This window comes from Ornithorhynchus anatinus, chromosome X1 (genome assembly GCF_004115215.2).
Source record: "Ornithorhynchus anatinus isolate Pmale09 chromosome X1, mOrnAna1.pri.v4, whole genome shotgun sequence".
NCBI classification, from domain to species: Eukaryota; Metazoa; Chordata; class Mammalia; order Monotremata; family Ornithorhynchidae; genus Ornithorhynchus; species Ornithorhynchus anatinus.
In genome coordinates this window covers 46,523,995-46,543,398 of record NC_041749.1, presented here as the reverse complement: position 1 = coordinate 46,543,398, position 19,404 = coordinate 46,523,995, and the positions used below count along the sequence as shown (strand labels likewise).

At 46.2% G+C, this 19,404-nt stretch overlaps 1 non-coding gene across 1 annotated transcript; it reads left to right on the top strand.

Annotated features, from left to right (window-relative positions):
- The first annotated feature begins 1,063 nt into the window (after positions 1–1,063).
- On the top strand, positions 1,064–1,201 carry LOC114806816. The gene has a single exon (XR_003754874.1). It is a non-coding gene; the product is annotated as a small nucleolar RNA SNORA7 (small nucleolar RNA).
- Positions 1,202–19,404: the final 18,203 nt, after the last annotated feature.

Below are 19,404 nucleotides of genomic sequence, written 5' to 3'. Positions count from 1 at the left end.
CGGATCCGGATTAGAACCCAGATCTTTCTGATTCCCAGGCCCATGCTCTATCCACTAGGCAATGCTGCTTCTCTATCTGAGAATTAGAAAGGGATGAGAAGGAGTATCTGAGACGAGTTGAAGGTGGAGATAAAAACTGAAGGAGGGGGCACCTCTTAATACCCAGGAAAGGCCTAGGCTCTGGGTCTTCTTGAACCAAATGATGATGGTGGTATTTGTTAAGCGCTTACTATATGCCGAGCACTCTTCTAAGCGTTGGGGTAGATATAAGGTAATCAGCTTGTCCCATGCAGGGCTCACAAACTTAATCCTCATTTTACAGATGAGGTAACTGAGGCACAGAGAAGTTAAGTGATTTGCCCAAGGCCACACAGCTGATAAGTGGCAGAGCCAGGATTAGAATCCATGACCCGTGACTCCCAAGCCCGTGCTCTTTCCACTAAGCCACACTGCTTCTGGTGCTTCAAATCAGGTATGGCAGCCAGTTAATGGCGAAGAAACACTCCCATTACCTCCAAACAAGGAATATGGACATCCAAAGCATAGACCAACAAAAAGGACAACCAAAGCATAGACCAACAAAAACCCATTCACCGAGGACAGTATCCAAACCCTTTTGACTTGTCTAAATTTGTATCAATCAGTGGCATTTATTACAGTGTTTACTCTGGTCAGAGCACTGTACTAAGTGCTTGGGAGTGCACAGTAGATAAAGTGGAAATTATATGTCTGTAATCTCCAAATGTTCTACCCTCAGTAGGTGCCCATACAGTCCTCTGCACTCAGGAGGTGCTTACCCCGTGCTCTGCTTACTATAAGTGCCTGTACAGTGCTCTGTACACAGTAGGATCCCATACACTGCTCTGCATACAGTAAGCATTCTATTAATACCAGTGACTGACTAACTGAATGAGAAGTCCAGTCTGGAAGCAGCCCGCATTTCCAGGGGCCAGGGACCAACTCTTTGCTTCTCCAACAGTAGGAGAGCAGAACAATGCTCCAGATACAGTAAGCACCCAAACAGTGTTCTTGTATGTAGTAGGTGCTCAGTACAAATTAGGATGCCCTCTCAGGGTAGCACCTGGGGAGTTTCCAGTACTCTACCAACCTCGGCTATGGGAGGGAGAGTCAAGCAGAGGCCTACCCATTCCATTCCTAGCTTGGCCAGTGGCTAGCGAGTGGAAGACAATCTGCTACAAGTCAAAACTCATCTGTACTGGGCAACAGCGGCACGGGAGAGAGTCAAGGGTGGAGACAAAAGCTTACTGCGCAGATGGAGGCATTGGTAAACCACTTCCATATTTTTACCAAGAAAACTATAATAATTATGGTATTTGTTAAGCACTTACTATGTGCCAAGCCCTGTTCTAAGCGTTGGATGGATACATTACCGGAACGACAGCAGATGGAGGTGGGGTTTTCTGAGAGAGATGGGTCCATGGTGTCGCTTTGGGTCAGAGATGACTCGACAGCTTAAGACAAGACAAGACACAGTAGGAACACAGTTAAAACTGATGATGGTGATTAGAATGAGGAGGATGAAGATAGCCTTGCTTTTTACATCCAGATCCTTTGAGTGCCACCATTCTAATTAATCCAACAGTGGAATCTTTTGAGGGTTTGCTGCTTGCAGAGCACTGTGCTAAGAGCTTGGGAGAGTACAATAGAGAAACAGCATTGTCTAGTTGAAAAAGCATGGGCCTGGAAGTCAGAGGCCCTGGGTTATAATTCCGGCTCTGCCACTTGTCTGCTGTATGACCTTGGGCAAGTACCTTAACTTCTCTATGCCTCAATTACCTCATCTGTAAAATGGGGTTTAAACTCTACTCCCTCCAATTTAGACTGTGAGTCCTATGTGGGACAGGGACTGTATCCAACCCCATTTGCTTGTATCCACCCCAGCATTTAGTACAGTGCCTGGCACATGGTAAGCGCTTAACAAGTTACCACGATTATTATTATTAGTAAGCACTCAATAAATACCATTGATTCATTGACTCATCCAAAAGATACCAGTTAATTTCCCATCTAGGCAGGAAGAAAGGTAACTCTGTGGTAGAAGACAGGCAGGCAAAAAGATTTCCATCTGAATCCAACACCCAACATCAAGGGCAAACTTCCACCCCAGGGGAGACCACCCCAGAACTCCCCATAGAGCAGCGATGATCACATATGAGTCTGTGGTCAGAAAGCAGACTTGGCTGTTCCATGAACATTCCCAGGAGGGTGGTTTGTGCAGGTTCCCAGCTAGCTTGACCTTAGCCAAGCATGACACACCTTCCATTCCCCTCTCCTTCTTCCTTCTCTTCCACCTCTTACTCCTTCTTCTCTGTTTCCCTCTCCCACTGGAGCCTCCTTGGCACTGAGCCAAATACCAGATCCTTTCTGGATGGGCCAGGAGATTTAGCCTGAAAATGGGCTTTCTAGCCCTTCTCCCACCCTTCCAGGCAATATCAAAATACAGTTCAAGAGGTTTTTGTATTGGAGTGCTGCTTCATTGTTGACTTGACACTCTATTTTCAAGGAGGAGAGTAAGCTCATTGCTTCAAATATCAAAAACTGGGCCCATGTCTCTATTATGATAAGAAAAATAATCTCACTGCTGGAGTTTCTTATTTTTATGGCATTTGTTAAATACTTACTATGTGCCAGGCACTGTACTGAGTGCTGGGGTAGATACAAGTTAATCAGAATGGACGCAGTCCCTGTCCTATGTGGGGCTCACCATCTTAATCCCTATTTTACAGATGAGGTAACTGAGGCACATAAAAGTTAAGTGACTTGTCCAAGGTCACATAGCAGACAAGTTGCAGAGCTGGGATTAGAACTCAGGCCCTTCTGACTTCCAGGCCCATGCTCTATTCACTAGACCACGCTGCTTCTCTTCACCTCCAAGATATTCCCCTCTCTCTTCCTCCTTCTCTCTCCTCTTCCCTCTTGTCCTCCCCTCCTCTCCTCTCTTCACTTCTCTGTTCCCTTTCCTCTCAGTCAGTCAAATAATCAGTGACATTTATTGAGCCCTTACTGTGTGCAGAGCACTGTTACTAAGCACTAGGGAAAGTACGATAGAGTAGGTAGATATGATACCTATGACCTCTCCCTCTCCTCCCCATCCCCACCTCTCCCCAGTACAGTCATTCCCGCATCCAAGCCCAGGGAACTTCACAGATTCCAGTCCCCAAGCACCTGCAGTGTCTTAGAATGGGCCCAGGCTCATGCTGTGAAGCCATGAACCTGAGGGCAAGAATTGGAAATACTCTGGGGGTGCCTGGACAGATGTAGACTGAAGGGATCCCAAAGAGGATGACCAATGCCCACCTTCCCTTGGCCCACCCCCTCCATTCAGCTCCGGAGCCCCTTGACAGCACGCTGAGACGATGCTGGTCCTGAGGCGAAAGGGAGGGAGAATGGAAGGATTTTCAAGCTGCAAAGAACTAGGTCACACCTCAGCGGGGAGAGAGAGGTTATCCAATTAGCTAACAAATACATATAGCTTCAGAGGTCCTTTCTGTGGGCCTTTTGCCGGTATAAACGGCATACCTGGATCGGATGGGCCGGTGATGGCTTAACCCCCATGCCCTCAGGCGGAGAGTGGTAGGAAGATCAGCTGCATGGGGGATTCATTGTTCTGGGTGTCCCACCAAGAAGAGGAGCATATTGGGCAGAAATGCCATTTCCGGGAGAGCGAATCTAATGTGAGTGATCCTTCCTGACCTGCCTCTTTGGGATCCCACAGCAAATTGTAAAGGCAGGAGGGGGCAGGGCAGCTTGGTCCTGACTCTATTATCGCTAAGATTGAACCACTGGCATAATAATCATACTTTGTTTTTTATGTAGAGCTCTCCTTACTTAGCTCATTTTTACCCTCACAACATCCCTGGAAGTAGGTAAGAAAGCAAATATTCATTCAATCGGATTTATTGAGCATTTACTGTGTGCAAAGCACTGTACTAAGTGCTTGGGAGAGTACTATATAAGAAGAAACAGAAACATTCCCTGCCCACTATGAGTTTACAGCCTTGAGATATCATTCCTAGCTCCCTTTCGTGGATGAGGAACCTGAGGTACGGAGAGGATAAGTGACTCGCCCGCAGTTACCCAGCTTGAACCCAAGCCTTCCGACCTGAATAATAATAATAATAATGTTGGTATTTGTTTAGCGCTTACTATGTGCAGAGCACTGTTCTAAGCGCTGGGGTAAACACAGGGGAATCAGGTTGTCCCACGTGGGGCTCACAGTCTTAATCCCCATTTTACAGATGAGGGAACTGAGGCACAGAGAAGTTAAGAGACTGGCGCTCTTCTATCACCCCCTGGGGATCTGCCTCCCATGGGTGGCAGGACTCCTGTGGACTAACGGACTACCTCCTGAATCAGGGTCCCCAAAACTAGATACTTGCCCTCTGTAAATCTGTAATAGATGAGCTGGCCAGGGGCTGCTCTATCCCAGTCCATGGCGTCTTCAGGCTAATTCCACTCTGGTCATTCATTCATTCAATTGTATTTATTAAGTGCTTACTATGTGCAGAGCCCTGTACTAAGCACTTGAGAAAGTACAATACAACAATAAACAGTGACATTCCCCGGCCACCTCCCAGCTTTGGAGAGCAAAGATGCCTCTAGAGTATCAGTGGCAGGACAAAATTCCCAAAACGGCAAAATCGAGGTGCTCCCTTCATCCCCACTGGCACTGCAGGTGGTAGGATGCTTAAATACAGCCTCCATGGATGATCCATTTCCATGCCTGGCACTGGATCTTTATAATTTTTGACATAATCAAAATAATAATGAATGTGGTATTTCCTATATTTTATAGTATTTGTTAAGTGCTTACTTTGTGGAAAGAAGCATTGTGCTAAGTGTTAGGGTAAAAATAAGATAATGAGGTCAGGCACAGTCCCTGTCCCACACAGGGCTCACGATCTAAGGGAGAGGGAGAACAGTAATTGAATCTCCATTAGACAAAGGGGGAAACTGAGGCCCAGAGAAGTTCAGTGTCTTGTCCAAGGTGACCCAGCATGCAAGTGGGGGAGCCAGGATTAGAACCCAGGACCTCTGCCTCCCAGAGCCAGGCTTTTTCCTAGAGGGACATGAACCTGATTTTTCCAGCTACTGCAAAGCCCCAGGTAGAATAAGTCTCTAGAGAGGCCATGTGGTCTAGAGAGTGAAACTAAGAGTCAGGCAACCTGGTTGCTAATCCCAAGTGTTAATCCCAACTCTGCCATTTTCTTTCTGTATGGCCTTAGGCAAGTTATGGAACTGCTCAGGACCTCAGTTTTCTCTTCTGATATGGGCACGATACCTCTCTCTTAGGTGATGAACCCCATGTGTGTGACACTGAGGTTGTCAGCTGACCTGTGGCAAAGCCTGGGACTAGAACCACTGTTTCAGCCACTAACTATTCCTGAGCAAGATTAAACAAGGAGCCCAAAATAGTTGGGAAATAATCTGGGTTTTCCAAGCTACTGCCAGTCAGATGCCCCACAGGCCTTTGCTTGAACCCCTACCAGATGCAGAGCTCTGAACTGGCCCCTTAGGGAATTCAAAGAACAGACACAGCCTTTGCTCTTAAGGAGCTGAGGTCAAGTTGCAGAGGACTGCACAGATGGACAGATGGACGGACCAATGGATAGATGGATGGACAGAGAGGATGTATAAATGTCCTCAATATTCCAAGAAAATAACAGATAGTAAATTCAAATGTGTGTGTGAGTAGGTGTGTGCTTGTGTGTGTGTGTGTGTATGCTTGTGACTGAAACCAGAGGATGTGCACCTCCCTGCTGGCATGGAGGCCCAATCTGAGAGAAATTTTTAGGGAAATGAAAATGATCAAATGAACCTCTAGAAGGGCCTCCACTTGTTAAAACGTAAAAGCTATTGGATCCTGGATACCAAATGCAGAGCTGATTAACATTTCCAAACCATTGCCTCCTTGATGAATTATTCAAGGTACCTGAGCAGCAGCTCCAGACTCTGGAAAATCAGAATTCCAACATCACGCGAACTCTGGAGAAAGGATAGGTGTCCCGAGCCCCACCCACCCTTCGCTGGGATGGTAAATTTTCACTGTGGTATTTGAAGAGGCTGACAGGCCAGCGGATTAATCCCTGGCGACAGGAACAAGCAGGAAGATTTTATAATCCTATAATAAAAAATTGAGGGAGGTAGCGCAATTGGATGCTCGTCTTGGGAGACGATTAATGATTTTTTTTTTCCCAAGTTAGTGTGTCCACTTTAACAAACCCATTATAAGCTATTTTGAGTTTAACATCAGAACTGGGTCCACAGGAGGGGCAAATGTGTTCTGTTAATTCTTTCTAATTACTTGGAAATTTGATTCTGAGGGGTTTACAGCTGCTGCGGTGTTTTCAAGAAAATAGATATTCATAATTGAGGCCTAATTACTGCAGCTAGAAAGGAACAGACACCAAACTGGAGCGGCTTTCTAGTTTACATCAGCTATTCAGGGAAGGGTTCAGAGAGAGCGGCCCTCTAGCGATGCTGCTATTAACTAATGCTAATCTCTCTACAACTGCCAATTTGCCGAAAGGGCTTTTTTAACCATTTTGCAGTCTGAATTTTCTTATGACTATAGCATTCTCATCTCCAGAAGCCTATGCCCAAACCCAATTATTAAAAAAAATTACAAATCGTTTGACTAAATATAGCCAAATGCTTTTTGGAAATTAGAAACGTCCTTGTCCTGCGCAAGAACTCTCTGATGAGGATGGAGAACAAGGAAAAATTACCTATTGTTCTGCCTGTTGTATTGTACTCTCCCAAGCACCTGATATAGTGCTCTGCACACAGTAAGTGGTCACTAAGTACTATTGATTGATTGATTGACTGAAGTGGCTCACCCTTGGCTTCAAAACTCTCCATCACCTTGCCCCCTCCTACCTCACCTCCCTTCTCTCTTTCTACTGCCCACCCAGTACACTCCGCTCTTCTGCCGCTCACCTCCTCACGGTCCCCCATTTGCACCTGTCCCACCGTCGACCCCTGGCCCATGTCCTACCGCTGTCCTGGAATGTCCTTCCTCCTCACATCTGCCAAACTAACTCTCTCCCCCTCTTCAAAGTCGTACTGAGAACTCACCTCCTCCAGGAGGCCTTCCCAGACTGAGCCCCCCCTTTCCCTCTGATCCTCCTCCCCTCCCCATTCCCCCCTTCTCCTGCCCTCTGCTCTTCTCCCTTCCCCTCCACTCAGCACTGTGCATATTTGTATATATTATTTATTACTCTATTTTGTTAATGATGTGCATATATCTATAATTCTATTTATCTGGATGATGTCTGTGCCATACTACTTGTTTTGTTTTGTTCTGTTTTGCTTTGCTGTCTGTCTCTCCCATTTAGACTGCGAGCCTGTTATTGGGCAGGGATTGTCTCTATCTGTTGCCGAATTGTACATTCCAAGCACTAGTACAGTGCTCTGCACATCGTAAGTGCTCAATAAATACTATTGAATGAATGAATGCATGAGAGAAGAATATTTACATTTTATAGAAAGCTGGTCAACAGGAGTCTATCATCAGATTGCACGTTATTTTACATCAATGCCCTGGCACTGGATGTGTATTCATTGGCTTTGACATAAAACCGAAGTGCCCTTCACTGCACCCCGACTCTGCAGAGTTTCCATGGGCTACATTGACTGCTGGTTACATCACATCACTAGAGGCTGCTGCTTAGAGCTATGTATGGTACCTGGCTGGGAAAATTTCAGGAGAAGCTGATAAAGCACCGCACATGGAGCTGCTGCCAGTTTCCTAAGTTAAATGAGGAAAAAACATCATAGAGAAGTGACCTCTATAATCACGTGTACTGCCTAGGTAGCAGAATCTGTGGCTACATTTAGCTCTCCGTAGCCAATATAAATTGTTGGCTTCCCCAGTGCTGGATGATTCACTACTTAGGTTTTCTTCAGTCTTATTGTCAGACCCCAACACTTGGCTGAGTGAATAATAGTAGTAGTAGTAATAGTATTTATTAAGTGTTTATTTTGTGAAGAGCACTGTACTAAGTCCTGGGTAAAATACAAAAGCAAAAATGAGATGCTACCTCTGGTTACTAAAGGACTCACAAACTAAGAATAAGGGAGGGGAGGGGAAAGGAGACAGATGACAGATACCTAAAGAAGAATGAAACATTGAAAACAGTAATACAATACACAATACAAGGACAATAATAAATACGACAAAAGGGATAGGACATTGTGGATAGAGCAGCAGAGTTTCAAACTCAGAATCTAAAAGTCGCAGCTGTGGCCACAGTAGTCTGGAAACCACCCCAAGCTCCCCAAATTCTGGAAGGTAAGAAGGCCTCACTCTGCCATTGCTTCCTCACCCTCCTGATTAAAGAAGAAGGGCCTGGCTGGAGTCCTCGTGGGAGTAGGGTATGGAAAGGGAGACAGCCTTCCTGCCTTGGTGGTCCAAGATAATGGAATGGCTGCTGCTACTTCCTCATCCTCCCAGATAAAGAAAGAGGGGTTGATGGGAATACTGGTGGCATGTGTTGTGGAGAGGTGACATCCACTCTCCCATGTGTGACAACCCCAGTGAAGCGGTTTACCATGGGAGGAGGAGCCCACAAAAGAGACAGGGAATGAGCAGCCAGAGAGATAGGAGAACCAGGAGAGGACAGTGTCAGTGAAGCCGAGGTTGGACAATGTTTCCAGGAGGAGGGGATGGTCAACAAAATTGAAGGCAGCTGAGAGGTCGAAGAGAATTAGGATGGAGTAGAGGCCATTAGATTTGGCAGGAAGAATTTGGATTTGGATCTGGCAAGAACACATCCCTGTAAATCAGGGATGTGTAAAGCAGGGATCCCTGCTTTACAGGGATGTGCTTATCCCCATTTGGCAATGGGGAATAGATTGGAAGGAGACCCACCATCTTTGACAGGCTGGCCGAGCAGTGGTAAAATCAACTCAGAACCTTAGTGAAGTTTTAAGGGCAGCCATATTTACTAAGCAGTTGCCAAGGTGTCCCAAAGAAGTGAAAATGGGGCTGCAGAAATTGTTTTGTCGCATCCAATGAGAGCAAAGCATTTGGGAAAATGTTATGAGATACAAAATCTCTTTCATGCTCCCCTTAGGAACATCTCTCCATCAGATCTTCCACTGCCATCTCTCAGAATGCAAAACTGCTGCTGCTTCCCCAAAGCATTCCAGTTATTAGTGTTTGAGCTAAGTTAAAATAACTGCTCCCCAGAAACACGATCACACTTTGGAGATTAGGGAGAAAAGCAAAACAATTCACAGTTCTCTCTTGGAAACTTCCAGTTTTTTACCAAAGAGGAAAGGTCATTTGCATTCAGGATACAGTGGAAGTTTTGCTAAGGAAAGCAAGGTGTGGGCTAGAATTAGAATAAAACATAATTAGGGTTACAAATTGGTTGTGTCCTGGACAACTGACTTGGAAAATGGACCCACCAAGGAGTCAATTCCAGGTAAAAACTCAAGGAATCTACCCTTTGGAAAAGGCTATTAATAATTCAACTACCACTGTAATAGGACAAGAAATAGAGTCCACAACTTAAGGGTGAAGAAGCAGATTCTTCTTTAGAGAGTGCTTTGCTTTCCTTACAGAGCCTTTTCTATTTTTTCCAAATGTTTGTTGATTATTACTGAACTTCCCCTTTTGCAGGGAGTCAAACATTTGCCAGAAGAGTATATTAGTGAGAAGTAGAATGTTCTAATGGATAGAGCACGAACCTGGGAATCAGAAGACCTGGGTTCTAATCCCAGCTCTACTACTTGTCTATGTGACCTGAGGCAAGTCTGAACTTCTCTGTGCCTGAGTTACCCCATCTGAAAAATGGGGATAAAGACTGTGACCCCCATGTGAGACACCAACTGTGTCCATCCTGATTATCTTGTATTTACCACGGTGCCTGACACATAGTAAGTACTTAACAAATACCATAAAAAAGTAGTGTATTAAAGATGATTAATCAAAGACATTTATTTAGTGTTTACTGTGCAGAACACTGTACTAAGTGCTTATATAATAATGTTGGTATTGGTTAAGTGCTTACTGTGGGCAGAGCACTGTTCTAAGTGCTGGAGTAGATACAGGGTAATCAGGTTGTCCCACGTGAGGCTCACAGTTAATCCTCATTTTACAGATGAGGTCACTGAGGCACAGAGAAGTTAAGTGACTTGCCCACAGTCACATAGCTGACAAGTGGCAGAGTCAGGATTCGAACCCATGACCTCTGACTCCCAAGCCCGGGCTACTGCCACTGAGCCACGCTGCTTCTCTGAGCCATGCTGCTTCTTATATATTAAGAAGCTCCTGCTTCTTATATATTACATTATATATAATGTAATAATTCATTTGAGTAATACATATGGTATTTTGGTGAGATAGATATATATGCATACATGGTTTTGGATAGATGTGTGTAATGATTATAATAATACTAGTGGTAATAATAGTAATCATAATAGTAATAATAATGGTGATATTAATGGACATTGTAAAGCACTTACTATGTGCCAAGCACTATACTAAACCCTGGGGTAGATATCAGATAATCAGGTTGGACAGAGTCTCTGTCCCACATAGTGCTTAATATATGTGTGAGTGGATGTGTTCAGATCTTTGGAATCTTATATATGAGATGCTGTTTCAGCGCCATATATGGAGGTCTTTACAGTGTTATATATGCAGGAGTTCAGTGATATTCATATATATATATATATATGCCACAGTAATCCAATTTCAGTTCATCATTGGGAGAGTCTAATAGCATAGATTTTAAGTGGTGACATTAGAAAGATATGTTTCTTTCCTCCTAATCTAATTCAAGAGATGTTTAGCTGAGGATATTTGAAGGCCCAATCATAAAAGCTCATATAGTGGTCAATGGGCCACAAATTTGGAAGAACTCAGAGTTGTGCTCTAGGATGATAGTGGGCTGCCCATTAGAAGGCAGGATTTTGCTTTACTGGAGACAGGCTTATGAGACTAAGTGGATCAGAGCCCAGAGTTTTGTTTATTGAAAAGTGCTGTATAGGGCCTCTGGCTTGGGAAAAATCACTGAGTAAACTTCATCTGTATCTGTTTAATATGGAACTTTGTTTAGTTTCCTGCACTGGGTGATGGTTGAAAAACACACAAATGTCCTTTCTGAGTGCCTAAAATCTTTCTGTGTCTTTTTTCTTCAAGTCAGAAGAAAATAACCTAGAGGGAGAAGAACAGATCCAATTGAACTTTCCCTGGGACTAGAGAAGTCAAAGTAATAGCTCTATTTTAAAAAAAAAGAATTATGAGCTTATTTCTGGTCCATTAACTTCAGTTGTTAGTCTGTGTGCAATAGCTGTGATATGAGTGATGACAGAAACCACCCCACTCCCATCACCCAAATACAGCTACTGCTGGATATCTTATAGAGGGAGGCAGAAAAGGAGGAAAAAGATGTTTATTTTCTACATAGCTAGGTAGGTGTAGACTGCCAGTGGAGGGTGGGGTAGTAAAAACTCCTCTCCCTTTGAAAGTTGACTGGCAGTTCAGAAGGCAGCCAATCAGTTCCTGCAGGAGGACGAACAGCCTCCATTCCTCCCACAACTCTGAGGAAGAGTAGGAGTAATAGGAGGAGAGGTGGCTCAAAGAGGGACCACTAATCGACAGGTGGTATCTAATGGTGTCTGATGATCTAATGGGAAGAGCATAGAGCTGAGAGTCAGGAGAACTGGGTTCTACTTCTCCCCTGTCCTACTATGTATGACCACTGGTAAGGCACTAAATCATTCTGAGCCTCAGTTTTCTCATCTGTGAATTGGAATAATGATAGTCAAAGATACCAGAGAAGCAGGGTAGCCTAGAGGAAATAATATGGGACTGGGAGTCAGAGGCTCTGGTTTCTAATCCCAGTTCCACTTTGTACTGCTGTGTGATCTTGGGTAAGTAACTTAACTTCTCTGTGCCTCAGTTCCCTCATCTGCAAGATGGGGACTCAGAACCTGTTCTCCCTCACTTAGTCTCAGACTGTGAGCCCCACATGGGACCTGATTCTCTTGTACCAATCCCAGCACTTAGTACAGTGCATGGTGCAGTGGCTAGAGCACATGCCTGGGAGTTGGAAGGTCATGGGTTCTAATCCTAGCTCTGCTGTGTGACCTTGGGCAAGTCACTTCACTTTTCTGTCCCAAAGTTACCTCATCTGTAAAATGGACACTGAGAATGTGAGCCCCACATGGGACAAGGACTGTGTCCAACTTGATTTGCCTGTATCTACCTCAGCGCTTAGTACAGTGCCTGGCACGTAAATGCTGAACAAATCCCATAATTATTATTATTATTACTATGGTGCTTGGCCCAGAGTAAGCACTTGACATATATCACAGTTATTATCATTTATACCCACCTCTCCCTATCTCAGGTATATTGTGGAGATAAATGAGGTGAAAGTGTTTTGGAAAAATGAAATTTATGGTCTTGGTCTGTCTCTGGTTAAAATAGTCTAATTTTATAATCAATGGCTGGTGGCCTTTCTCTCAATCAATCATTCAGTGGTATTTATTGAGTACTTACTATGTGCAGGGCACTGCACTAAATGCTTGGTAAAATACAATACGGCAGAATTAACAGACATGTTCTCCGCCCATAATGAACCCTTGAGCGAATCAGGCATGAAAATAATTCAGGAAAGCTACCTCTGTCTGTCTATCTCTGTCTCTCTTCCATGCTCTCTCTGTCTCTGCCTCATTCCATCTTTCTTTCTATTTGGGGCTCTCTGCCTGTCTCTGTTCCCATTTTGTCTCCCTTTCCTGCCTTTTCCTCCTCCTTAATCTCAGATCAGACTATCCTTGCTCCATGGAAGCCTTGCTTCCAGAAACTTCACCCACTAAGCACCCCAAAATCTGGTCTTTTCCACCTTAGTTCAAATTTAAGATGGCCACATGCAGTCATTCAATTATGCTGCCAGAGGAAACTGGAGCAGAGTGTTTAATAGACGACCCTGGGTAATGGACTAAGTAATTATTTTCACGTGAAGGTGGGCAACATGGCCTAGTGGCCAAAACACAGGACTGGTGGTCAGGAGACTTAGGTTCTAGTCCCAGCTCTGCCACTGACCCTCTGTGTGACTTTCAGCAAGTCACTTAAACTCTCTGTGCCTCCATTTTGCCATCCGTAAAGTAGAAATTAGACACCTGCTCTCTTTTGTGACCCCTGTGTAGGATGGAAACTCAGTCTAATCTCTGGTCTAGTGCTGGGTCCCTAGAAGTGCTAAATAAATATCAGAATTACAATTAATTTGTGACTTTCAAAAGTTTGATTCTAACTGAACCAAAAATGTGTTTCTTGATATATGATTTCAGTGCCTCTAAGTAAAAGAAAGGCTTCATACCCAGTATACCAGTATTTTCTTTCTGTTCAAGAGCAACCCAATATCTGTAATTGTATGTTTTTGATATGTATGATCTCTGCCCTTTTGAGTTTAAATACATCCAAGGTCCTTCTATTAACAAAGGATCTAGTATCAATTTGAAGGGCATTGGGAGGTGTTTTAAAAAAACAGGAAGCAGTGTAACTGACTTAAAAAAGACGCCATTGTCTCTTTCTACCCCCATACAAACTTCTCATCCTTTCAGTGTCTCCTTTCCATCTTCACTGGTCCATTCTGTGGTTCTGGGGATGGGCTTTAAGTGAGCCAGCATGGCTTGGCACAACATTTTGAGATGGAAAAGGCTTAAAAGCACTCAATCAGCTTGCCCTCTCCTCCCTTACCTCTCCAATTACCTACCACAATCCAGCCCGCACACTTCTCTCCTCTAATGCCAACCTAACTCGATCTCATCGATGATCTTGTCTATCTTGCTGCTGCCCATGTCCCGCCTCTGATCTGGAACTCCCAACTTCTTCATATCTGACAGATCACCACTCTTTCCACCTTCAAAGCCTTATCAAAATCACATCTTCTCCAAGAGGCCTTCCCCACCTAAGCCCTCATTACCTCTTCTTCCACTCCCTTCTGAATCTTCCTTGAACTTGGATTTGTACCCATTATTCATCCCACCCTGGAGCCCATAGCACCTATGTACATATCGGTAATCTTTTTTTTTTAATTGTCTGTTTCCCCTCTAGACTGTAAGCTCACTGTGGACAAGAAACACGTTTACCAACTCTGTTACACTGTATCTTCCAAGTTCTTAGTCCAGTTCTCTGCACAAGGCAAGCCCTCAATAAATATGATTGATTGATTGAAGGGGTGTTTCTGGAATTGTACTGACAAGTGGATGTCCCCCTCCCCCGAGGTAGATGAGGCCAGGGTCTTTGAATCAAGAATCAATCAACTGATTAATGACATTTATTGAGTGCTTACTGTGTGCAGAGCACTGTACTAAGCATTTGGGGGAATACAATATAATATAGTTGGTGTATTCTTTCATTCAATCATATTTATTGAGCACTTTCTGTCTGTGAAGCTCTGTATTAAGCTCTTGGGAGAGTACAATACAAGACACACTCCCTGCCCACAATGAGCTTACAGTTTAGAGGGAGAGACAGACATTGAAATAAATACAGATAGGGGAAATGGCAGGGTATAAGGATATATTCATAAGTGCCTGCTCTCATTCTACTGCATATTCAGTCTGTCACCAAATGCTGTTGTTTCTACCTTCATAATAGCTCTGGAATCTGTCCCTCTCCACATAAACTAGCATGCTGATTATCTCCTGCCTTGGCTTCACCAGCCTCCTCCCTGATGTCCCTACCTCCTATCTTTCCCTTCTCCAGATTCATTCATTCATTCATTCAATCATATTTTTGAGCATTTACTGTGCGCAGATCACACTCCCCTGCTGCCTGGATACTTTTTCTAAAAAAAACAAACAAACAAAAAAAACACTCAGTTCAAATCTACCCGTTCCTCAAGAACCTCCAGTGGTTGCCCATCCACCTCTACATCAAACAGAACCTCCTTGCCATTGGCTCTAAAGGCCTCAATCGGTTCTATGGCTCCTAACGTAGCTTGCTGATCTCCTAGTACAACCCAGCCAGCACATATCACTCCTCTAATACCAGACTTCTCACTGTGTCTCTATCTCTTTCGCCACGGATGACTTGCCAACGTCCTCCCTCTGGCTTCAAACTACCTTCCCCTTCTTATCCGACAGATCCCCTGTCTCCATCTTCAAAGCCCTATTAAATTCACATCTCCTCCAAGAGGCCTTACCATATAAGCCCTTTATTTTCCCTATCCACCCTTCCCTCTGTGTCCACTGTGTACTTGTCCGTGTACTCCTTAAACACCTTGATACTCAGCCCCACAGCACTTCGGTAAATATACACATAAATTTCGATCCAACTGCTGCAGCTGAGAAGTGGCCATCCCTTCATCTTCCCTCTCCCTGAATCCCAGCCTGAATACACAGTGGAGAATGCACAACAGGTTGCCTTTCTGACACTTTGGTGACAATGACCCAGATTTTCCCATATGAACAGTTGTTTGCCTTCACATCAGCCCAGCCCGCTGTGAACTCTGAAGAACCCAAGGACCTCTATTTATTTCAGCAATTAATCAATGGAACCACCAGATTAAGCAGTTATTGCTGCTGACAGCCTCTGCTATATCCCTTAAACTCCTCTGACCCCAGCATGTCCCCTCAATCCCTTCCCTCTAACCAGCACATCCCTGCCTTCCTTCCCAGAGCCCCTCCACCTACCTCCCCACTCCTCTTGGGGATCCTTTTCCCTCCCATCCTTGTTCTTTTTTTCCCAACCCAGCCCCTCATTCCTGCCCCCCTCACTCACACCTTTCAGCTTACTCCCATCCAACCTCTCCCCAACTCTCATACTGCTCAGTCCCCCCACAGAGAAACCAATGACCTGGCCATGTATTGAGAAAAGTGAAATAATCAGACGTGCTCTCACTTAACTCTCCAGTCCATCCCTCCCCTTGCCTCTTCTTTGACACTCTCGTCTTTCTCAGCAGTATCTCAAGAGATCTCCCACTTCCACTCAAAATCTACCATTTCCACCTGCCCCTCCAACCCCAGCCCTTCACTCATTCATTCATTCATTCGTATTTATTGAGTGCATACTGTGTGCAGAGCACTGTACTAAGAGCAATGCAGTGCAATACACTCCTCATCAAAACACTTGTCATCTCCCTTCTTTCCTTGCTGATTTCCATCTTCAATTGCTCACTCTTCAGTGGCTACTTCCCCACTGCTTTCAAACATGCTCATGTATCCTCTATGCTAAAAAAACCCCTCCCTTGATCCCATGGCTCTCTCCAGTTACCTCCCCATCTTCCTCCTACCATTCCTCTTCAAATCCTAGAGTGAGTTGTGTGCCACCACTCCCTCTCCTTCAACTCTCTCCTTGTCTCTCTCCAGTTTGGCTTCCGCCCCCTTCACTACACAAAAACTGTCCTAAAGTCACCAATGATCTCTTTCTCGCAAAATTCAATGACCTCTACTTCGTCCTACTCCTCCTTGATCTTTCAGTTGCCTTCCCCACTGTGGACCTCCCCCTCCTGGAAACATTATCCAGCCTTGACTTCACTGACATAGTCCTCCCCTGGATCTTCTCCTATCTCTCTGGCAGTTCTCACTCTCTGTCTTTTTTGTGGGCTCCTCCTCTGACTCCCAACCTCTGTCAGAGTCTCTCAAGGCTGAATTTGGGGTCCCCTTTTACTCTCCGTCTACACCCTCTAGACTCTAAGCTGTGAGTTCATTGTAAGAAGGGGATGTGTCTGTTGTATTCTATTCTCTGAAACACTTACTACAGTGCTTTGCACATAGTAAGAGCTCAATAAGTACAATTGAATGAATGAATGAAGCAGCATCAGTCAAGACCCTCCGTTGGCTCAGGACTAATGGATTTTGCAGGAGCCTCCCATGGGACATGTGATATCATTATACCATGCTGCACATGATGACATCGCAAACTCCTGGAGCCCAGCGAGGAGCCTTCCCCTTCCCCTTGCTGGCTTCCCCCACCACTCTCCCAACCCAATGAGGAGTGATTTCTCCCATGTGTGCTCTGGTGGTGTTCCTATTAACAGTCACTGAGCCCTCATCAAGAAGCAAGGTTAATTGATTGATTCATTCTTTCATTCTTTCAATATTTATTCATTCAATCATATTTACTGAGCACTTACTGTGTGCAGGGCACTGTACTAAGTGCTTGGAAAGCACAATTCAGTAACAGAGACAATCCCTACCCAACAACGGGCTCGCAGTCTAGAAGCGGGGAGACAGACATCATTGAGCTCTTACCATGTGCATAGTACTGTACTAAGCTCTAGGGAGAGTATAAAATAACAATAAACAGACATATTATATAACAATAAACAGACATATTCCCTGCCCACAATGAACTTACAGTCTGGGGGGGGGGGCAAACATTAATATAAAATAAATTACAGATATGCACATGAGGATATTGGCATATTCTGCCCAGGGCAGGTAGTTTCTCAGAAAAAGGCCTGGTTCAGCCCAGAGTGTTTGGGGCACCTGCAAGGAAGGAGAGGAGAGTGAAGGGGCCATCCTCCACCTCCACTTCTTTCCTTGCAGGTGTGGAAACCTCTCTCCCCATCCCAACTGCCGGGAGCTGAGCCCGATAGGCTGGGTCTTCATCTCTTCACGCTGTCCTTGGAAATGGGCCAGAGCTGTAGGGAGGTGACAGGGTTCTGCGCGGGCATGGTATTGACCATGGTGAAGCCTGGAGCAGCGACAACAGCTCATGTAATTGGAGACGACGTTGTGGGCACATACGTACTTATCCATCTGTAGATTTTAATGTCTGTCTCCCCTCGGAGTCTGAAAGCTCTTTGTGGCCAGGGATCGTGTCTACCCTCTCTAATGTATTGTAGAGGTGCACACAGCAAGCATTCAATAAATACCACTGACCGATCGATTAATTGATCAAAGGGTTACAGATTCAAGTGCGAAGCCGACTTAGCAGGAGAGAGAAAGTGGAGGAAATGAGGGCTTAGCCAAGAAAGGCATCTTGGAGAATAGGTGATTTTAATAGGGTTTTGAAGGTGGGGAAAGTGACGGTCTATCAGGTATGAAGAGGGAGGGAGTTACCGGGCAGGGGCAGGACATGGACAAGGGGTTGGAGATGAGTCACTGTACTAGGTTGACATTAGAGAGAACCCACCCCTTCTCTTACCCCAGCCCCGACCCTCTCCTGGATTTTGAGGTTTTGAAACCACTTTCAAATGTAGAGGAGAGTGAGGGATTTTATGGGAACACTGGCAGCAACCCAGGAACGAATAACAGTGAGAAGCAGTGTGACGAAAGAGAGGTGAGGAGCTCACTGTCCAGCCGAGGGGACCCACCGGGCACATTGTGTTTGCCCTCTGGACATCATTTCCATTACTAAAATCCAAGCCGAGGCTGAGGGCCATCCCATCCTCTCTACTACTAGTTCAGACTCCAGCCCAGATGTCCAGACTGAAGGTGTTCTCGAGCTACGGGATCCTGCTCCGAAAGGTGGTCCCTGCCCCTCGACTCCTGGGCTCGGGGAACAGTCTGCCCTCCGCTGCCTGGAAGAGCAGGGGGCCGCCGGCGTGGCAGGGGTGGGTATGAGGGGCAAGAGGCAGGGGAGCGGTGGACAGGGAGAGGGAGTGAGGGAGTGGGAGTAGAGGGAGAGAGGGGGCGGGGAAGTGCATGGGAGGGAGAGGATGGGAGGGGGGGAAGAAGTGGGGAAGAGGGAGTATAGGGAGAGAGGGGACAAGGGAAGGTGCATGGGAGGGAGAGAGGGAGTGGGGAGGGGACAGAGGAGGAAGGGAGGGAGAAGAGCCAGGGGAGATGAGGAAGAGAGGGGACAAGAGAGGGAGGTGGGGGAGCGAGGGGACAGGGAGGTGCTTGAGGGGGGGGGATGGAGAGGGGACGGGGGCAAAAGAGGGGACGGGCAGGACGGGGAGGAGCCAGGGGAGAGGAGGAAGAGAAGGGGGCAGGGGAGGAGCGGGAGAGGGAAGGGAGAGAGGGGCAGCATCTTAAAGGGGAAGAAAGCGTTCGGCACCTTCGGGTCCAGCATCCCCCTCCAGAGAGCGGCCGGGCTGGCTCGGGTCAACGGGGCAGCCGGGGGGGGGGGGGGGGCGGTGGGGTGAAGACCGAGCGGCCGAGTGGGGGCTTCGGGCTTCGATCGGGGGGCGCTCGTGGCCGCCGAACTGAGAGCGATCTCCGGAAAGCAGCCCGCGTCCTCGTCGGCCGGTCGGAGCCGCACCGGCCCGGGCGCGCTCTTCTGGTCGGCGCAGTCCGGGCCGCTCCGACAAAGCGCTCCTCGCCCGCCTCCTCCCCTCCACGCTCTCGGCCTCCCAGACCGTCCGCTCGGGGCCGGGGGACCGACGCCACGGGTATCGCCTCGCCCATCGCTTAGCACCGATCGGCCGGCCAGTGGCGGGGGCGAGGGAGAAGGAGTGGGAGGCAGCGGGG